The sequence below is a fragment of the Saimiri boliviensis genome, chromosome 3 (assembly GCF_048565385.1).
Source record: "Saimiri boliviensis isolate mSaiBol1 chromosome 3, mSaiBol1.pri, whole genome shotgun sequence".
Classification (NCBI taxonomy): Eukaryota; Metazoa; Chordata; class Mammalia; order Primates; family Cebidae; genus Saimiri; species Saimiri boliviensis.
The window spans coordinates 66943853-66959553 of NC_133451.1; the positions used below are offsets into that span (position 1 = coordinate 66943853).

The 15701-nt window shown below is 36.4% G+C and overlaps 1 long non-coding RNA gene across 1 annotated transcript; it reads left to right on the forward strand.

The window, feature by feature from the left end:
- The first annotated feature begins 311 nt into the window (after window positions 1–311).
- Window positions 312–15687, forward strand: LOC141583904 (uncharacterized). Its single transcript, XR_012516743.1, has 3 exons — window positions 312–753; window positions 14425–14476; window positions 15651–15687. It is a non-coding gene; the product is annotated as an uncharacterized LOC141583904 (long non-coding RNA).
- The last annotated feature ends 14 nt before the right edge of the window (window positions 15688–15701 follow it).

The following is a 15701-nucleotide window of genomic DNA, read 5'->3' on the forward strand; positions in this document are numbered from 1 at the left end:
CTACCAACTCCACACCAACTGTCATGCAGTCTTTGAGGGTGACCATGCCTATCTCTTCCAAGGGCTTTGAGGACCATGGCTCTACAATACCAGTGGACCCTTCCAGCTGATGTCCTCTCTTACCTCCATCAATGTGGTTACATTATACTTCCCTGGGTTGGTTTTAAAGTCCTGCCAAACATTTCTTGCAGGAATGTGAACACTCTTTTTGCTTTACCTCAGGTGCCTCACCTAGTCTTCCTGTTGGTCCCTGTGTATGGAAGGCAGGGATGTAAGTAACATTAAAATAGGTCACATTTGTAGAAATGCAGTGATTATGTCCTAAGAGTTTAGAATAAAACATAGTCAAAAGACGTATTGTTTCATTTATTGTAAAGTCTGAGTAGTAAATTTAATATGACCAGGGGTTTGCATTTGTGCTTATTATCAATGAAACACAAGAGTCACTGGATGTAGCAATGTAAGTAATGATGTAACCAGCTTTAAATTAAATAAAAGGTAATAGACAACTGTAGAGCAAGAATATTTATTTGTTTCAGTATAAACAACCTCCAAAATGCCATTGTATCTTGAGTAATAACAGCACTGCTACTTTTTTCTTGAGATGGGAGATATGAAATTAGCCAGGAATGAGATGCATTTGACAATAAAGAAGATAGTACCAACAGGGGATGGTGCCTGAACCTGAAAAGGAAAAGATGGTGCCTGAACCTTAAGAAGAATCTTCATGTGCACCAATTGGACAGTAAGCAAGTACGTCAGTCTGGCTTCTATACTCATTATTCTAAATCTTTTTTGTTTGTTTGTTTTGTTTTTCTTTTTTATTTTAATTGCATTTTAGGTTTTGGGGTACATGTGAAGAACATGCAAGATTGTTGCATAGGTACACACATGGCAGTGTGGTTTGCTGTCTTCCGTCCCCTCACCTGTATCTGTCATTTCTTCCCATGCTATCTCTTCCCACCTCCCCACACCCGTCCCTCCCCCATTTCCCCCCAATGGACCCCAGTGTGTAGTGTTCCCCTCCCTGTGTCCATGTGTTCTCATTGTTCAACACCCACCTATGAGTGAGAATATACGGTGTTTGATTTTCTGCTCTTGTGTCAGTTTGGTGAGAATGATGGTTTCCAGGTTCATCCATGTCCCTACAAAGGACGTGAACTCATCGTTTTTGATGGCTGCGTAATATTTCATGGTGTATATGTACCACATTTTCCCTATCCAGTCTATCATCCTAAAGGGCATTTGGGTTGGTTCCAGGTCTTTGCTATTGTAAACAGTGCTGCAATGAACATTCGTGTGCACGTGTCCTTATAGTAGAATGATTTATAATCCTTTGGATATATACCCAGTAATGGGATTGCTGGCTCAAATGGGATTTCTATTTTTGGGTCCTTGAGGAATCGCCACACTGTCTTCCACAATGGTTGAATTAATTTACATTCCCACCAACAGTGTAAAAGTGTTCCTATTTCTCCACATCCTCTCCAGCATCTGTTGTTTCCAGATTTTTTAATGATTGCCATTCTAACTGGTGTGAGATGGTATCTCAATGTGGTTTTGATTTGCATTTCTCTGATGACCAGTGATGATGAGCATTTTTTCATATGTTTGTTGGCCTCCTGTATGTCTTCTTTTGTAAAGTATCTGTTCATATCCTTCGCCCATTTTTGGATGGGCTTGTTTGTTTTTTTCTTGTAGATCTGTTTTAGTTCTTTGTAAATTCTGGATATCAGCCCCTTGTCAGATGGGTAGGCTGCAAAAATTTTTTCCCATTCTGTTGGTTGCTGATTCACTCTACTGACTGCTTCTTTTGCCGTGCAGAAGCTGTGGAGTTTGATTAGGTCCCATTTGTCTATTTTGGCTTTTGTTGCCATTGCTTTTGGCGTTTTGGTCATGAAGTCCTTGCCTACACCTATGTCCTGAATGGTTTTGCCTAGATTTTCTTCTAGGGTTTTTATGGTGTTAGGTCTGATGTTTAAGTCTTTAATCCATCTGGAGTTAATTTTGGTGTAAGGTGTCAGGAAGGGGTCCTGTTTCTGCTTTCTGCACATGGCTAGCCAGTTTTCCCAACACCATTTATTAAACAGGGAGTCCTTTCCCCATTGCTTGTTTTTGTCAGGTTTGTCGAAGATCAGATGGTTGTGGGTATGTTGTATTTCCTGTGAGGCCTCTGTTCTGTTCCATTGGTCTATATCTCTGTTTTGGTACCAGTACCATGCTGTTTTGATTACTGTAGCCCTGTAGTATAGTTTGAAGTCCGGTAGTGTGATGCCTCCTGCTTTGTTCTTTTTGCTTAGAATTGACTTGGCTATGCGGGCTCTCTTTTGGTTCCATATGAAGTTTAAGGTGTTTTTTTTTCCAGTTCTGTGAAGGTCATTGGTAGCTTGATGGGAATAGCGTTGAATCTGTAAATTACTTTGGGCAGTATGGCCATTTTCACGATGTTGATTCTTCCTAACCATGAACATGGAACGTTTCTCCATCTGTTTGTATCCTCTCTTATTTCGTTGAGCAATGGCTTGTAGTTCTCCTTGAAGAGGTCCTTTACGTTCCTTGTTAGTTGTATTCCTAGGTATTTTATTCTCTTTGTAGCAATTGTGAATGGCAGTTCGTTCTTGATTTGGCTCTCTTTAAGTGTGTTACTGGTGTATAGGAATGCTTGTGATTTTTGCACGTTGATTTTGTATCTTGAGACTTTGCTGAAGTTGTTTATCAGTTTCAGGAGATTTTGGGCTGAGATGATGGGGTCTTCCAGATATACAATCATGTCATCTGCAAATAGAGACAATTTGATTTCCTCCTTTCCAATTTGGATACCCTTTATTTCTTTTTCTTGCCTGATTGCTCTGGCTAGAACTTCCAGTACTATATTGAATAGGAGTGGTGAGAGAGGGCATCCTTGGCTAGTGCCAGATTTCAAAGGGAATGCTTCCGGTTTTTGCCCATTCAGTATGATATTGGCTGTTGGTTTGTCGTAAATAGCTTTTATTGTTTTGAGATACGTTCCATCAATACCTAGTTTATTGAGGGTTTTTAGCATAAAGGGTTGTTGAATTTTGTCAAAAGCCTTCTCTGCATCAATCGAGATAATCATGTGGTTTTTGTCTTTGGTTCTGTTTATGTGGTGAATTATGTTTATGGACTTGCGTATGTTGAACCAGCCTTGCATCCCTAGGATGAATCCTACTTGATCATGGTGGATGAGCTTTTTGATATGCTGCTGCAATCGGTTTGCCAGTATTTTATTGAAGTTTTTTGCATCTATGTTCGTCATGGATATTGGCCTGAAATTTTCTTTTCTTGTTGAGTCTCTGCTGGGTTTTGGTATCAGGATGATGTTTGTCTCATAAAATGATTTGGGAAGGATTCCCTCTTTTTGGATTGTCTGGAATAGTTTCAGAAGGAATGGTATCAGCTCTTTTCTGTATGTCTGGTAGAATTCGGCTGTGAACCCATCTGGACCTGGGCTTTTTTTGGGTGGTAGGCTCTTTATTGCTGCCTCGACTTCAGACCATGTTATTGGTCTATTCAGGGTTTCGGCTTCTTCCGGGTTTAGGCTTGGGAGGATGCAGGTGTCCAGGAATTTATCCATTTCTTATTCTAAATCTTAATAGACTAAATTAATATACTTTACATGAGTACATGCTACTGCTGAGGAAATCAAATTAATGTAAAATAAAATGTGAAGGGTGCCTCCTGGAATTTAGCAACATGGGCTCAGTTATTTTTATTACTATTATTGACATTTTAGAGATTATATTTATTAAAGGGCAGCTGAGATTATCATAAGACAACAATTTTATGACAGATGTGCTGGATATACAGAAACTACACATGGAAGCCCATCAATCCTACCCTTCCCTTTTGACCTAACAACTCTCTTTGCTCTTAATTACTTTATAAAGTCCAGACCTGACTACCCTTCCAATCTCTTTTTACTTCCTGCCTTCAATATCCTAATCAGTTTAAACTTCACTGTTCATTAGCACACATGCTTTTCATGCCTCCCTACATGGGTTCCTTCTACCTGGAATGTCTTTTTTTCTCTTTTTTATCTGTTTAATCCAGCTGAGATGTTATTTTCTTTGAGGAAACTTTTCTAAATAGAGCTTGTTATTTCTTTCCTGATGGTCTTTGACTCTTTGAACCTGACTTACTACAGTGCTCACATTCTTTTCAAAAATTCATATTAATATCCACATTTATATTTTATTATAATTATTGTAGACTTTATATCCATTTTAAATATATATGATCTGAGTCCTAGGGCTTGAATTTGAACACAGGAAGTTCTGACCCCTGAAAGCTGACTCATTTAATGGTATGAGTTCATTATATCTTTCTCTCTCTCTTCAACTAGATAGTGTTTCTCATCTGCAGGGATCACGAATTAGAAGTCCATGTGTCTCCCCTGCTACTTAGAGTAACCTGGTACACACTGAGTATGCAATTAAAATTAGATGAATAAATTGATTTATACCATGGGCTTTAAATATTCTAAACTACAAATCACAGAATCCTGATTTATAATAATTTCCTGGACTTCCAAAATAACAAATATAATAAACTGAATTTTATAAAAATTTGAATCATGAAAATTTGTGCTTTAAGAAAATAACCATGATTCATTTTATTTTAAAAATGTGAATAAGAAACATTTCTCCAAATTAAGGTGCCTCAAAAGCTGCACACCCAAAGCTGGCAGACCTAGCAATGTCTCACATGGCAGCATCACTTTTGTATCACTTTAACTGGTCCAGAATTACCTAAATCATCTCTCTTGTGTGAGTAACTGATGAATAAATACATGAATACATGGATGGCACCAAAAAAAGAACTTTGGCATTTTGAGATTTATCTTTTGGGAAACATAGACTCTTCTGACCAACGGAAGATTTTATGTTTATAAAATGTTACGTGTGATGGTTGATGTCCAGGGGGAGTAACAGTCATTTTGCCCATTTTACTTAATTCATGTGCGTGCTGTGTAATTTCTTCAGCACTAGAGTGTGAAGGAGTTACTTGGATCTGAAAAATACTGCATGCGAATGAACAAATTACTTTTCTGTATTTACTCTCTGTCTCCACTCATGTCTCACTCAGTTCTTTTTGTTGCAAAAATCTTTATTCATTCAGTCAATTGATATCTGCACCCTGGAGATTGTTTCCTTAAAAACCCAGCTAAGAGTCTCATGGGAAGAATTGAAATAAGGAGCTATTTGAAATAAGAATTGAAGTAAGTGGTGTTGTAATACCAAATATAGGGAGTTCATTCTGTTTGTGTGGGGAGAGGCTCTCATCTACTTAAGATGGAGTCATTGGTTGGTGACTTGAAGAGCCATCCAGTTGAGTATTGGGAGTCACACACATCTTCAAGTGATGGAAGATGACACCTTCAAGGCAGACGCATGCTCCAAAGCTTCCAATGAGGCTTGCCTGTCTCTTTGGGCTTGGCACTGGGACATTAGAGCAGAGGCTACCAAGAAGAAGAGTGCACAGTTTAGCTCCAATGGCTGCCAAGAAGAATATGTGTCAAAATTAGGATACTTCTTCAGTGTAGGAAAGATGATGTCTTGGTTTTAAAAACTGTGATAGAAAAACTATAAGTGAAATACCATAAACAATACCCAATTATTAGCTCTACTTATTCTTTCCACTGCCTGAAGGATTGGCTCTTCTATACTCAGAACAGTCTTGGATGATACAGCTGGCCCCCTAACTTTGTGATGGAGCAGACAACAGATGCCTTGTTTGGACAATACTGCCTCAGTGCAAAGATGACCAGCAGGCATTGAGAATGGCAGTGGAGATTTGTTCTGACCTAGCGTCTGACTTTTTTCATGACAGAAATTGTGAGGCCACAGAGAAATCCACTCACAAATTTCTTACATCCCGCAGAATAAAAGACAGCACATATGCTCTTATTCTTTTTTAAGAACATCAAAAATAAGAGCATTTCTTTAAATAAAACAGACCTTGTTTAGAAATAGATAATCTATCTTCTGGGAAGTGGCATGACTTGCTTAAGAATAATAAATAATCATTCTAGTTTTTATTCTATATATTTTGACAGTTCTCTCTCTCTCTCTCTTCCCAACCCCGTCCCCACCCCCCCCCACCACCCTGCTGTGTATGTGTGTGTGTCTGTGTGCCTGTGTCTTAGTCTTCTCAGGCTGCCAAAACAAAATACCATACCCTGGGTGACTTAAACAACATAATCAATTTTCTCATAGTTCTGGAGGCTGGAAAGTTTATGATCAAGATTCTGGCAAAGTTTGGTTTCTGGCGAAGGCTCCATTCTAGGCTTACAGTTGGCCACCTTCTTGCTATGTCCTCATATGGTGGAGAGAGCAAGCAAGCTCTTTAACATTATAGGGTTGGCAATCTCATTCTGAAGCTCCTGCTCTCCTGATCTCATCTAACCCTAATTACCTCCTAAAGACTCCGTCTGCAAGAATCCTCACGTTGAGGGTTAGGGCTTCAACATACGAATTTGGTAGGGGGAAGTGAGAGATGCAAATATCTAGTCCATAACAGACAGTGAAATCTCTTGACCAAGTAAGGGATTTCTCCTAAAACTTCTACAATAATGAGCCATTACTCAAACTTGTGAAATGCTATAGTTTAAATGTATGTGTCACTCCAAAATTCACAAGTTGGAACATAATATCCAGTGTGATAGTAATAAGAGGTGAGGTCTTTTGGGACGTGATTAGTACACACTCATGGTTGGATTAATTCTCTTATAAAAGAAGCTGAAGGGAGTGCTCTAGTGCCCCTTTGGCATTCCCTTCCTTCTGCCTTGTGGGGACACCTGAATAGAAACAGTCCTCATCAGACATAGATCCTGCTGGTACCTTAATCTTGGACTTCCCAGTCTCTGGAACTGTGAGAAATACATTTTTGTTGTTTTCAACTTACCCAGTTTCAATTGTTTTTTTATAGCAGCACAAATGAACTAATGGACTAAGACATTAAGAAAAGGGAGTATTCATATTCAGCAATGATGCTGATGATGGCAGATGGCCGTGGACCCCCTTTGTTATTTCTCATACCCCGTCATTGCTATAGAAGCTGGGAAGAGAAGGACTCCATATGAAAAAGTTATTATAAAAAAGATCTAGGAAGTGCTTTTTCTGTGCAAGTTATTGTTCTAGGAGATGCTTTCAAAGTGTGTTTCTCTCAAGTAGTTGACAGTCTATTTGAGCATGTGGACCAGTTCTGCTGTTTTAAGGAGCTATGCCCAGCCTAGCATAAGCAGTCAACTCACAGAAAAGAAATGCTGTTAATGGAACATAGATTTTTGTAAAATTTATTTCCAGTTGGCTCTTGACTTACTTTGCTCTGTCTCTGTATGACCCGTATTGATGTCTTAGTTCACCTTGCTGACCTTGAGGCACTTCTGTCCTTTTAAGTTTGGCAGGCAAAATTGGTTGCCTAATCTGACTGATTCCTTTCAGTTTGTTCCTGTGTAGGAGGGGAAAAAAATATTTATTTTCCTCTACAAACCAGGGACAAGATCTGTTTAATAAAGGGAAATAGTCTTTTTTAAGCAAATAAATTTTTCTTTATTTTTAAGTAAGATAGCTTTTTGGGGGCAACAGATGGGAAAGGTGAAATCTCATACTCTAGAGCATGATTCAGATAGATAGGCTCAAATTAAACAAAGGGAGGGATAGTTTGTTCTGCCTAAAAGCAGTAATAGGAGGGGAGTGTAGAAGCTGGGCTGGATGGGAAGACATTAAGAAAGGACAGAGAGAGACAGCAAGCAAGAAGTGGGTCGATCAGGGCTCTACATGAAGAGAGTCAGGTGGTGTTTATATGAATGGAAAAGATCTTTTCATGCTTTATGTCTAGTTCCTTGATACAAACTTGTGGTAGATGTTCTTTGAAAAAGTGATTGGGGACTATCTGATCTGGGGTTTAGGGCAGGGAAGAAATAGCATGTACAGGAGAAAAGACAGAGCAATGGTAAAGAGAATTTTGCAGCAATAGAAGATAAGAACTAGTAATCTCAAGGATAAATGCAGTCCTTATTCCCTTATCACTGAATTCTTAGAAATATGGGGGTAGGGGTGGCAGTAGTAATTCTGTTTTCTCCCTATAGGTGGGATGAGCACTGGGCTAAACGTGCTTTCTCTCTCTCCCTTTCCTTTCTTAAGTATTAAGGAACAGGGGACGCTGTGGGCTGAAGGACTTTGAGGATATCCATCTCATCACATTTGGGTTATAACTGTTCTATGGCGCTTATTTTAAACTCTGCAACTTAGGGTTCACTGACTTTCTCCCAAGGACCTAGGTACTGTCCTCTTTTTAGATCTGTTCTGGGCCCTCTGGATCTTGAATATCTGAGAAAATATAAATATAAACATTTCGATAATGTTCTATGGTGAGCCAAGTATGAGAGATGTGTCATTCATCTGTATCAATGAATGAATAAGGACAATTCGTGCATAAATCCTGAGTACAACAATCTGGGTGTAGGGGTGGTGCCATTCAATTTCTATTTATAAAGATATTTATTTCTATTTATTTATTCTTGTGACAGATGTCCTGTTAGGGGTCACAAGAATCACAATGATGAGTCTTTGATTTTATAAAATTAATGGTCCAGGAATAATTACATAGCTTACAAATGACTATGATATACCATCAAGGAAGAAGTTCCATGAGAAAATAATCTAAAAGGTTTTATAAGTTGTCAAAGGTGATAGGGCTTTTCTTTAGGTAGGGACTAATCAGAAATACATTCATGGATAATTATTTGAATAGACCTTGAGGGTTGGGTACAGTTTTTCTCAAGCATTGATGGAGAAGGAGAGTGAAGATTTGAAAACATTTTCAAACAACTAGCCATCCAAACCAGCAAACAAAAAATGAAAAGGATCTCAGAAACAGTGAGGAAAAAAAAATGTTCTCACAACCCACATGTATAGTTCGACGGCTCTGAAGAATATATCTAACATTTGACAAAATACCATGCTAACAATGATAATAATTACTGTCAGATTTTAATGTCTGTAGGTACTAGGCATTCAGAAGATATTATTCCATTCGTATATCCAAATAAACTTCAAGTGAAAGATCATTTTCATGACATGTGAGAAAATTCAGAATCAGATTAGATTTGCCTAATGTCATATAGCTAATAGTTGACCATAAGACAATTAGATTAGAATTAGATTTGAATCTTTCTGATACCAAAGTTCAGTTTACTGTTCCATGTTGCATCTGAGCAGTTTCACAGACTTATGAAAAGTAAACGGAATCAGAATTACATCAATGGAAAAACATGGCTGTGACCTCTGTACCTAGCACTAAACTTTGAGCAATAACACATATAGATAGAGGATTGTTTGCCATTAGTATGCAAACTCTGGCTCAAAGCTCCTCTTTATTGCTTGTCTTGGAAAATTTGGTGTTATTCACAGTTCTCTTTTCACTACCATCTATTTTTCTCAACCACTCACATGGTTATAATAACTGTCTACAAGCTTATGATTCCCAAATACTTATGTCTAACCTCAATCTTGTTCCAGAAGATAAAAAGTGGTATTCAAATGCACGTCAACCTCTTCACTTGGAGGGCTTAAAAACGTTTCAACATGCAAACCAGGGAGTTTTGCCTTGGATGTTCCTATAATGTGTCCTGTAGCCATAGGGTCCTCTTGTTCCTTAAGATTTAATTACATTTAGCCCATGGGATGAGCATAGGTACTCATCTCACCTATGGGGAGATGAGAGTGAAAAGACAGCCTGATTAATAATTACACTATGTCAATAGGCATAGAGCCAGGACTGTTTGGGTAAACTGGTCACTTTATCTTAAACTCAATATATCCCAAACTGAAAATGTACTTAGTTACTAAGTCTTTGACTTTATCTCATTCATACCACTCAACTTTACCCAGAGCTGTCATCCAGGCCATTTATTTGACAGTATTATTGTGAAAACTTCCTAACTTGTCTCCTTATCATAGTCTTATCCGCTTTTGAAACCAAGAGACAGTTTCAAAATACAAATAGGATTTTTATTGGCTCCCTTTTGTTGTCTATTATAGCCCTAGAAGTCTTTGAGATGTGGCCCTTGCCAACTTGCCAGAATTTCCCTATATCTAGTACGTTCTGCTATTAAACTTTGTGCCTCTTTGAAAATGCATTTTCTCTCATTCCTTAACTGTACCTTGTTCTTCCTTACCAGTTGGCCTTTCCACTGCCTTTTACATTTTCCTGGAACACTATGCCCTCCCTCTTTATTTGGCCCACTTCTAATTTTCTTTCAGATCTACACTAAGACGTTACTTTCTCTAGGAAGCCTTAGCTGATCCCTCCAAGGATGTCAGGAGGTCTTCTTTTCATTCTACTTAACACAGTATCCATTACATCATGTTGTGATTCCTGATATAATTGTCTGTTTCTCTGATTAGGCGGTAAGATCAACAAGAGCTGGAGGGTGTCTATTTCTTATTACTGATTATCCCCATCCGAGAACAGTGCCTGGAATGCAGATGTAACATTTGTTGAATGAATAAATAAAATGCCATCTATGGAGTGCCACTTTGTGCCAGATCTTGTTCTGAGGCATTTATATTTATTAGTTTATTTAATCCTCATTTAACCATGAAGGAGGTACTATCACTATCATTTTATAGATGATTAAGATAAAGCCCAGAAAAATTAATTAACTCACCCAAAGTCATGTAGCTAAGTGATAGGGCAAAAATTCAAATCTGTTCCCCAACTTCACATGCTTAATACGGTACTACACTCCCTCTCTGATCATATGGCATGAAATAGCAGACATCTGCTCAGTAAGGCAGAATATGAAAAGAGATTGGAGGATGACACAAAACCAGCATTAATATCACAGGAAAGGTCCAAATAGGACCTGGACTGATAGAAAGGTTATTACTCTAGTGTAGTCTCATGGGCATCTTGATAAAGTGGTGGCCGACACAACACACATTGGCTTGATGCGTACATATCATTTGTAGTTATGTGCCTATATATGTATATTTGTAATATTGAAAGTCATAATTTAGTAAAGCCCTACTGTTTGCCAGGCATTTTTACGTTTGTCCCCTCCAATCTTTTGATGGGATGATCAGAATGGATTACTTGCCCTTGCAGATTATATGCGCGTGTGCACACACACACACACATCCGAAAACCTGAAATATGTTTTGTAAAGTTATAAAGATTTCAGACACTATAGAATCTGGGATTTGCCAAATGTAACCCCTTTCTTTACCTTAAACCCTTGTTTTGAACAAATACATTTGTTATTCATTCAGCAAATGTTTCTGAGTCCTGACTATGAACCAGGCACTGTGAAAGGCTTTGGGATATTTCGCTCATGCTTGGGCAAGCTTATGTAGTTTGCTTCATAAAACTCCATTTCAGTTCTTCTTAACTAATGCTTCATGACTACTGCTTTTCAGTAACAAATACTTTGGCTTTCACATATCTGAGTAAAGTCCCTTTGAGGAAGTGTAGGAGATCTGAACTTTACAAATACCGTCCTGGAATCCAAATGGATAGAGAAGGCTGGTGCTAACTCTTCTGGAGAGTGCCTGAGCAAAGTCTGTTTTGTTAATGTGTTTCTTAGGAGACAAAACTTATGATAGCCACATTGTAGCAGAAAATGAACAAAAACTAACAAATGAATGGGAATTTTACTTGATTAGCATTGAAGACCTTGTTTATTCTATGATAAATGGTTGTATTTGCTGGAAGTGCTACAGATGGTAAACCCGTTTTGTTTAAATGTGTGCCCCAGTAGCTTGCAGTATATATTTTTAAGTACTGTACTTAGCTGATTTAAAAATTCTATGTTTAAAATTGCATATTGTCCTTGATTGAAGAAGTTTTGAGAGAGAGGTAGAATTAAATTCACTTATCTCACCATCTAGAGAACCCCAATATTAAAACTTTGTGGTCCATTATTTCTGTCTTTTATTCTACACTTGTTTTAGAGGGTAAAAGGAGTACAGAGGAGCTACAAAGATACACAAATGAGACCACTCTTTATATATTGTTTCATCCTGTTTTTCAGTTAGCAATGTATTATGAGCATATTTCTATTTTATTAAATATTCTTCCATGATATTATTTTGATGGCTATATATCATCCTACTTTATGAATGTACATATGAATTTATTTCCTGGTGTGGGTCATTTGGTTTTATAAACTTACCTTTAGAATAATAAAACACCTGTGAAGCTTTTGAAAATACGGGTGCCTGTGTCCCAAATCCACAGATTCTGATTTAATTGATCTGGGTTACAGACTAGACATTTGGAATTTAAAAAGATGCCCCAGTGATTCTAATGCGTAGTCAAGATTGGGAACCCTCATAGACAGGGAGGATAGGAGGTGAACCACATGCAAAGTACCTGTCTTACATTTCACATCTTTACATATTGGAGAACCCTTCCCCAAACATTTTCACATCCTTTCTTCAACAGCCTAAATGCTGTGCCTAAAAATAAGACATGGCATAGTAAAATATAAGAAAAACCCACAAAACTTTTTCCTCAAATTCTAAAAGCATAAACTGCATGAATGTGATATTGAAGTGTTACTAGAGAAAGGAGATGATTAGAATAAATAGGCAAATAATCCCAGTGCTGCAAAAAAAAAAAAAAAAAAAAAAAAAGAGTGGGTGTACCACTCTTAGAACCAGGTGGAGTTTATAAGCATCCATCAGTTATTATTAACAGCATCATCTTGAGTTGCTAAATGAATGATGCAGATGACCCACTTCACGATGACACAGGTGCAAATAAAATTCTTATAGGACCTGGTTCATTAGGTTTGAGCTCTATGTTTTCTATGTTAAGCAATACGTTGTATACTAAATACTTAAAAATGTACCTTACAACATATATATTAAGTGAAAAGTGTTTTTGAGCTAAACAATAACAACATAATTATCAAGCAATGATAATTTGAGGTGAATTAATTATTCTGCAACTTAGGGAAAAGTCTTCTCTTTGAATATTCTGTAGTTTGAGGATATTAGTTATATCTGCAAAATGAAAAGTCTGAATTGGTCAGACAATGTGTTGTGTGCCTGGCATATAACAGGCATTTAATAGTTTTAAAGAATTAATGTATTTAAATGAATTGCATACCAAATCCTGTGTCTTTATGGCTTCATTATCTTCTTAATTTGAGATGAATTAATTATTTTGCAACTTAGAGACAAGTCATCCTTTGAATATTCTGTAGTTTGTGAAGAATATTTGTTACATTTGCAAAATGAAACACATTTGCAATTTTTTTTGCATCCCAAAGAGGTCTGTGTCCTTGAACATAAAATACAAATAACTGCTAAGCTGTTAATTATTGGCAAATGCCCCATTCTCAACCTAAGGACATATCATACAGTAACAGATATACCAACAAAAGGTTACTAGTTAACAGGCATTGCCTGAAAAGAGTATAAAAGAATTTCAGCATGATTTTCCATATTCTGCTTCCACCACTGCCAATAACAAAATAGCCACCATGAAGTGGGTGGGATCCATTTTTTTAATTTTCTTACTAAATTATACTGAATCCAGAACACCACTTAGAAATGAATATGGAATAGGTGAGATATTTTGTGTTTTTCTTTTTAGTCTTTTCTCTATATCAAAATTTTAAAATTATAAAATTTGCATTTATTCATTTGTCTTGATTTATTTATAATATTTATTATTCCATATGGAGAAAAATATTTAACTGGTGGATATATTTAAGTGAAAGATAAACTTGTAACTTTATAAGAGTTTACAAAATTACAGTAGTGCTTAGCATGACAAATGAATGGTTTGTATGTTCCATGTTGAATAAATTTTTACACATTTATTTAACTGATACACGTATTAACTTTGAAAAATTAGTTATATGCACATATATGTACATACATGTGAATAAATAAAATTTTATCTTGAAGAAGCCAGAATTATGCTCTTTCACATAGAAAACTCCCTAGACTAGTAAAATAAGTAACATCTTTATTTTTAATACAGAAAAAATGGGTCATTATGTGACAGTCTGAAGAAGAAACACTGTGACTGGGATATGAATGGTAAACTGTTGTTTAACTATGTTCAAAAGAATGCCTGAAATACATTTTTAACCATTTGATTTTCAGGACAATTACAGCACTATAGTACAGGGGAAAACCAAACAACTGGAAGACAAAATCTGGATTTTAGTGTTAGATCTACTATGAATTATGCTTGTTAACTTCATTCCTTAGTTTCCTAGTTTTCTCAGGTATAAAATTCAGATGCTTAGGTTATCCCTAATGTTCTTTTAGTTCTAAAACTATACAGTTCTAACTGAAATACAAACATTCATATGTAACAATGATTATTTTCCTGGTTGCAGTCGAAAACACATTTCATAAAGTTTATTTTGCTTTCCAGCTTCCATATTGGATTCTTACCAATGTACGGCAGAGATAAATTTAACTGATCTGTAAGTTTCGCTTATATCCATGTACTTTAAATGTGCAAAGCAATGATAAGTAAATAACTAAATAAAATTGGGTGGCCCTATGAGTTCTTAAAAGCACAAAAGCAATTTGGACAATTTCAAGAAAAGTTACTCATACTGAATATCAACTTGATGTTCAAGAGGTTAAGCTGATGACTAATGCCTTACACAGTAACCCCTAGATTCCTTGAAATCACATGTGGCAAACCAAATTGGATTTTAGAAACTGAAGATTAGTGTCTGATCAGTGACAGTCATATACTAATTCAGGAATTTTTCTCGTTAATACCAATAGGGTGATATTACAATGTTTTCTTTTTCTATGTCCTATTTAAATCTTAGCAGCAAATCATAGGTGATGAAATATTCTAGTTTTTTTTATTTGTGGAGAGTATATTTGTCTCTTGGATGTCTTTCCATTCCAGATTTATTAAATTTCTAATGAATAACTTAAAGTAGTATGTTGTTGTTACACTTTGCAAATTCAAACCTGCACGAGGACTGCTTTGAGTCGATCCATGAGCACTGTAGTCTTGAATTTTAGACCTTGATTATACTCGGAGTAGACACCATCAGAGGTCTGTCTAATGACCTATTTTTTGCTTAAATTTAAAAGTAACTGTAAATAATATAGATACCCTCAGTTATGGTAATTGTAATAATAATATACAGTTTATTATTTACAGTTACCATAACTGTAACTGAGGGTACAGTTACAATTATGGTAACTCTAAATAATACAGATACCTTTATTTATGGTAATTGCAATAATAAAATAGATACAATTTACTATTTACAATTACCATAGCTGTAAATGAGGGTACAGTTACAGTTATGGTAACTATAAATAATAAAGATACCCTCAGTTATGGGTGCATTGCAGCAGATGGGTGGTTACAAAAGGATGAACCATTGTTATGGGAAATCCACTTATTCTGGTCTTTAACATCTATACGTATATTTAAGGGAAAAGAAAACAAGAAAAAAGAGTGAAGTTTCTTTTCGGATGACTAGATGCTACTTTTACATAATTGTTAAAAACAAATATCTAAACAGGTTACAACATAAATAGAAAATGAAACAAAAAACTATATTTGAGAAAAATAAGCTTGCTACAAGTCTGTTCCTTAAGCATTAACGTGTATTTTTGTTTCAGGGCTACCATATTTTTTGCCCAGTTTGTTCAAGAAGCCACTTACATGGAAGT